Raw genomic sequence first — 6,611 nt, 5'->3', positions numbered from 1 at the left:
CCATTGTTTTCATCACGTGATGTAAGAGCGACAGGTCTGTAGTCATTGAGCTCACTAGGGTGTGGCTTCTTAGGGACGGGGGTGAGACATGATGTCTTCCACAGTGTTGGAACTTGTCCAAGGCGTAGGCTCAAATTGAAGATGTGCTTCAGTGGCTCCCCCAGTTCAGCAGCACAGGCCTTGAGTAGCCTTGGACACAGTCTGTCAGGCCCCGCTGCTTTATTGATGCACAGTGTCTTTAGTTGGGCTCTCACTTGATCTGTTGTGATGATGGGGGGTGTAAGGGAAGGGGAGGGGGAGGGGTGCATCTGGGATCTGTGTGTCTGATGGCTGTTGACTGTGGTCTTTTGTCACCTCATTGTTCGTGATCGCCATGTGGGGGAGGGGTGCATTATCCAGTGATGGTGGGGGTACGATAGCCTGTGATGATGGAGGTGAGTGTTGCACTGGTATTGAGGGGGTGTGGGGGTGGGGGCTGGGGGATGACCACCTCCTTGATGTCCCTATCAAGGCTGCCAGAGTCGTGGACACCTCAACAGGCACAGGCAAGGAGGCGTCAGGCGGGGGCAGGGCGTGAGGTGATGGTGGCTTAGGTCGTTGGGTGTCACCGGGATGCAGAGCTGGAGAGGTGGGGGTAGGGCAGGCACGCAAACAAGAGCTGTGTCTGAGTCAGCTGGGGATGGTGGACAGACCACCGCCATTGGAGCTGGAGCAGGGCAGTCAAACCTGTTGTAGAAGTGGTTCAACTGGTTCGCCCTGTCCAGGTCCCCCTCCACTGAGCTGCTGCTCTTCTTCAGGCCAGTGATAATCTTCATGCCGTCCCATGCCTCTTTCAAGTTGTTTTTCTGCAACTTCTGTTCCACCTTCCTTCTGTAGTCCTCCTTAGCCTCCTTCAGCTTGACTTTGAGTTCCCCCCTTGCACGCGCCTCAGCTCTGCCATGTCCCCCTCTCTGAACGCCATCTTTTTCCTGTTAAGAAGGGTCTTGACATTGCTGGTTATCCAAGGCTTGTTGTTGGGAAAGCAGCGTACAGTTCTGGTGGGAACAACAATGTCCATACAGAAGTTCAGGTAGTCAGTTGTGCACTGTGTGACCTCCTCTAAGTCCTCTCCATTCTGTAACACACTCCAGTCAGTGCACTCGAAGCAGTCTCTCAGAGCCTCATCTGCTTCAGGTGTCCACTTTCTGAAGGTGCGTGTGGCAACTTTTAGCCTCTGTACTTTGGGCTTGTACATTGGCTGGAGATGAATGAGGTTGTGGTCTGACTTTCCCAGTGGGGGAAGGGGGTTTGCACTGTATGCATCCCTCATGTTTGCATACATGAGGTCTATTGTCCTGTTTTTCCTTGTAGGGCAGTCAACAAACTGGTAGAAATTTGTGAGTGTGGAATCCAGTGTACATTGTATCACAGAGTGATTTATTATTAGCTGTGCAAAGTCTGAGTTGAAATGTCCAGGGATATTTCAACTCATGGAACGTCTCTCGGCCAATCAGAAACAAATAAATAGTTCCATAGATCCAAATAGAATTGTTGTATAATGTGTTTTAAATTGGGAGATTTTCCACTTTTGAGAGACAATATTTTGTTTTGCAGTAACAGACATTGAGGAAGAACCCCAGGCTGGGCCGAGTCACCACGCTGCTACGGCCACTCTACTGACTCCACTGCCCAACTGTCCTCTAAACGAAGCTGGTGAGTAGCCTAGTACTTAGATAGAGGTAGATGGTAGGCAGATGCCAGCTAATTGCCTCTTACATGTCTTAATGGGTTTCTTATTAATGTCTCACTCCAGACAAGCGATCGGCATCACATGCCCCCAGTGGGACATCACCCACCATTTCAAGTAACCTACTCCATATTAATATCAAATTAACTCTATAACCTATTTACTAACACATAGTGTAACATTTACCTGCTGCTGCACTCTTGTCTTCTAGGCCCGGACATGGGGAATGATCCTATAAATCCATAAAAAAGCTATTAACAATGATGACCTGTGAGTAAATATATGTTAGGCAATCCAAAACATGCAGGCCCACAAAACACTTTTTTTTGTAATTTACACATAAGCATAAAAAAAAAACAAAGTCATATAACTCATATCCTACTGGTAAACAAAATATCACTTTCACACCCTAATCAACTTATGATTTCCTTTCCTTTTTCTTTTCTTTTTAACAAAAAGCATTCCAGACAAGAGTACTGGCAAAATTGGAGCACATGGACGAGGTGCAGCAGGAACTCAAAAGGCTGGTGTGTTCAGCTGTCCCTGCCCAAAACACAGAAGTAGAGCCATTGCCCAGACCCAGCAGCAATCAAGCTGAGCTTAATGCCCTCTGCGACCGTGTCAGAGGAGAGGAGCACTTCAGAAAACAGCTTGTGTGTTAGACTTTGCACTATTTAGTCAACAGTTCAATGTTCACATCTGACTTACTTCGAATGTCATATGGCAAAACCACAATAAAATGTGTTTTCTCTCACAGATATCCTTCCTGTCCCTAGACGGCTCCAATACCATGGGCAAGACAGTGAGGTGTATGATGAGCCGTCTTGGGATCACAGAGCTGTGGTCAGGTTACAGCATGAGGGGAAGAAATAAGACATGCTTTGCCGACCTGCCAGTTATGCAGGTAGTAGTAAGTAAGTGCAAGTAAACAAGTGCTGTAAACAATCTGATTTCAATTACACAGGACGTGATGTTAGTGATCCAAGGTGATAGGGGACTATGCATTATCTATGAGTCAAGTTTTACGTAAAATGTACAAGGCTTAAGCTACTACAGTTCATGAATATGAGTTATATTTCCAGATCTGCTAAAATGTATCGAGAGTAATTGAATTGAATTGTTGCCCTGCTATGCAGGTTGTTTTTTTGTTTGGTTTTGTTTGGTATGCATGATTTGAGAGTGTTCCATTGGACAAATTCGCCATTGGACACGGGAGGCAGAAGAGCAGAGGGCGCAAATGATAATCTTGCCTGCGACATGAACTGCTTCTACTCAATATTTCTTCATTTCATTGTAGCCTACAGATAGGCGCGAGATCTCACCACTTAAAAAAAAAACATACTACCCAGGTAGATGGACTTATTATTATTTTGGGGTTATTTTATCAGAGCTCTGAGGTCATTTTACTTCATATTTTTCTCAACATGTGTTTAAAAGGTTGAAAACTAAGAGAAATACTGATACAGATTTTTGATTAAATGCCGGCTATATGTTCTGGGTAAACTATTTTGGTACTTTCATTTGTCTACTCCTCTTGTGAAAAGTTCCTTAGAAAGGCAGCACTACATTAAAATAAGTGCCCCTTACACAGACAAATATGGCGTCTCAGGGGGAATCGAACCCCTCAGTCCCTCAAAACGCACCTTAAAATGATTGAATGGTACTACTGGTTAGGAATCCGTCATCGTAATGGTGTGTTGGGTAGACTCGTGCATGATTTGAAAAAGCTGCAGAAATGATGGCAATGAAATGGTGCTTAAAGACTAGTATGTGAATAGTTGAATGCATGTTCTACATGCACAGTTAGGTTAGCTGGCATGGTAACATGTCCATGTATTATGGTTTTGCAAAATGCATTGCTGAAATAAACTCTTAAGTCACGACTGAGTATAGTATTTGTTGTCATTATAGTTGAAATTAGACTCAATGTTCCAGAAATGTAAAATGTACAGAAATAGGACCTACATGATAGTGTAATGACACTTAATGACATGTTCAGGAAACATCTCAGATGGTTCACTGTACTTTAGGTCAAAGGTAAGTATTCATGACTCTGTCAGGAAACTATTTTGTTGTGTAATAGTTATTTGTGACAGCTTAATAACAAGTCAAAACTGTACCACTGTAGTTGAGGTCAAGAAAAGTATTCATGACCAATTTATAATGGCATCATGACAGCCAATTGTTCAGGCCCATCACTTCACAAACCTAGAAGATAAGTGAGGCCAAACACAGTTATATGAACTTGTTCATGTAATAATTAAACAATTATGTCAAGTTGTCATGACAATTCATGACACTGTCAGGAAACTATTTTAGTGTGTAATAGTTCTTTGTGACAGCTTAATGACAAGTCAAAACTGTACCACTGTAGTTGAGGTCAAGGAAAGTATTTATGACACAATTATAATGGTGTCATGACAGTCAATTGTTCAGGCCCTTCACTTTACAAACCTAGAAGATAAGTCAGGCCAAACACAGTTATATGTCAAGTTGTCATGACAATATCATGCCAAACACCTTGCATTTTTTTCTTGGCTATGTCAAGTCGTCATGACAATATTGTAAATGGGTTACATTTTCTTGGCTAATGTCAAGTTGTCATGACAAAGACCCGTCAAATAATGTCATCTTGGCTAATGTCAAGTTGTGATAATGATGACACCCAAACAATGTCAATTTGACATTCCAAAAACCGAATGACACATTATGACAACAGTCATAAACATCAATAATGTGTCGTTAATGTACATGACGTGTCATGTCATTCTTATGACGGTTACATGTCACCCTTATGTAGACCCCTTCAAATAAAGTGTTACCAATTATTATCTGACTTTATAATGTCATATTAATGCAAAAATTCTTTGTTCTAATATCAGACCACACCCACACCCTGCTGTACTGTGTTCATTTCTTTAATACCCAAAGTAAATTACTGGATTGGATTCCATTGACTCTTTTGTGTTCTTACAGACAACTAAAGGACACATCCATCATAAATTCATCGTTCCTTATACAGTCCAACCCTTAATAACCAACGGCACAACCATTTAACACTATATCTATCTATCTATCTATCTATCTATCTGATGAAAATTGAGATGTTTCTATTTGCTGATATGTGCATAATTGCTACACTTTCCTGTACACTGCTTTCAGTCCCATGTGTGATCTTTTCTTGGCATTTCTTCACAATTGTCATCAGGGAGGTTTGAATTTGTTTCATGTCACATCCCATGAAGCTGTCATGGTATTACACCGTTATGACAGCTACAGATTATGACACTCTGTAAATGGCTGGACATTCACCGTGATGAGAGTGTATCACGTTTGTGACGTTAGGCTCAAGAGAAGTGACACCGAACAGTCTTTCTCATTTCTCACATGTCTCTGTGCGCCAATGTGTTGTGTTGTATTGTACTGTGGACAACGGCCAGAAGAACAAATACTTGAACCAACAAGAGCTTTTTACGTTGTGTTTTGGTTATTTTTTACTAAAACCAAAAGTATTTCCAGACAAACACATCCTTCCTCCATCACATATTTTGTGTACATGTGAATGGATAGAATGCCAGAAGCCTTCCCTCTGTGTGATGTGCAGGACGATTCATTTGTGCTATGTCAAGTGACATGGTTGAGGAAGACGCAAAGGGCATGACAGCAATAATATTGGTATGCGTTCAAGTATATTATGCACATATGACTACTGGTCTGTTGTGGTTTTGACACTAATGTGACGCAACGACATGTCAATGCACATTGAAATTCCATATAATCTGGTTATGCAATCCAAATCGCTTCTAGGTATCAATGTTTGTGTTTCACAATCTGTGTAATTGTGTCTCTCTCTCTCTCTCTGAGTGTGTGTCCATATGTGTGTGTGTGTGTGTTGTACTTTTTTTTGTTTGTTTGCTCACCACAATAATATAATTTGTGCTCTATGGTTATCCAGAAGAGATGTCATGCCGGGCCAAGGAGACAGACGAGGAAAACCAGACAGAATGGTGTTCTTCTCTCTGGCAGCTCTGTTCCAAATGATTACTCTTTTCATCAGGAACACATGTATGTCTTATTTGCCTCTAATTTCTCTCCTTGAGCCAGAGTTAGGACAGGGAAATATTACAAGCGCATTAAAGGGAACGAAAACAAGATATTCAGCACAACATGACAACAATCATCAACTTGTTTACCAATGGCAGTAAGCTTTCACAGACTGATTATACGTTTTCATTTTTTCTTTCTGATTTCAGTAAAAGGTTGCCATAACTTGGACTCATAGCCAATAGATCAGGGGGAGGCTATTGGCACAATATGTCTCTCTTTGTCACATGTGACATGTTGTGCTCCCACAAGCGTGTCAGTGTGCACCACACAAGAGTAGGTTTTTTTGACAGTGGAAATGTTGCACACAGATTTTGCTTTTTTAAAAGATCACCATATTGTCAGTATCCTGGTGTCATTACAGGGCTGACCACCCACTGTAGTTAGATGTTGATGTGCCTCAGCGCGCACACACACACACACACTCCAGTATATAGGACCATGTTAGTCACCCAAAGATCATTGCAAAATTCTGTCATTCATGCAACTTCATTCAGGCTTCTGTCCCTTTCATTAAACAAACCACCCAATCAATCTCTCACAGAATCTAAACCCTGCTCTTCCTCTCTCTCTACCTGTCCAATAATATCCCTACTAGAATGCAACTTCTGCGTCTTCTAATGGATGTCACTTTCCCCCTGATTTCCCTGTTGAAGCATAGTTCTGGCTGCTGTATCCTTACACTGTGTACCCCGGCCCCAAGCTGGTGTTAGCACCACTGAATTCCTCCCCAAGCTGGTTATAACTCCATAATTCCTTTTCCCGACAGTGCTATATGCCA

At 42.1% G+C, this 6,611-nt stretch overlaps 1 long non-coding RNA gene across 1 annotated transcript; it reads left to right on the top strand.

Annotated features, from left to right (window-relative positions):
- Positions 1 to 1,615: 1,615 nt before the first annotated feature.
- LOC121721213 lies at positions 1,616 to 2,561 on the top strand. Its single transcript, XR_006034765.1, has 4 exons — positions 1,616 to 1,692; positions 1,793 to 1,996; positions 2,186 to 2,379; positions 2,484 to 2,561. It is a non-coding gene; the product is annotated as an uncharacterized LOC121721213 (long non-coding RNA).
- Positions 2,562 to 6,611: the final 4,050 nt, after the last annotated feature.

Source organism: Alosa sapidissima, chromosome 10, assembly GCF_018492685.1.
Source record: "Alosa sapidissima isolate fAloSap1 chromosome 10, fAloSap1.pri, whole genome shotgun sequence".
In the NCBI taxonomy this organism is placed as follows: domain Eukaryota; kingdom Metazoa; phylum Chordata; class Actinopteri; order Clupeiformes; family Clupeidae; genus Alosa; species Alosa sapidissima.
Note: the sequence above shows the minus strand (reverse complement) of the source record. Positions and strands in the feature narration are given on the sequence as shown.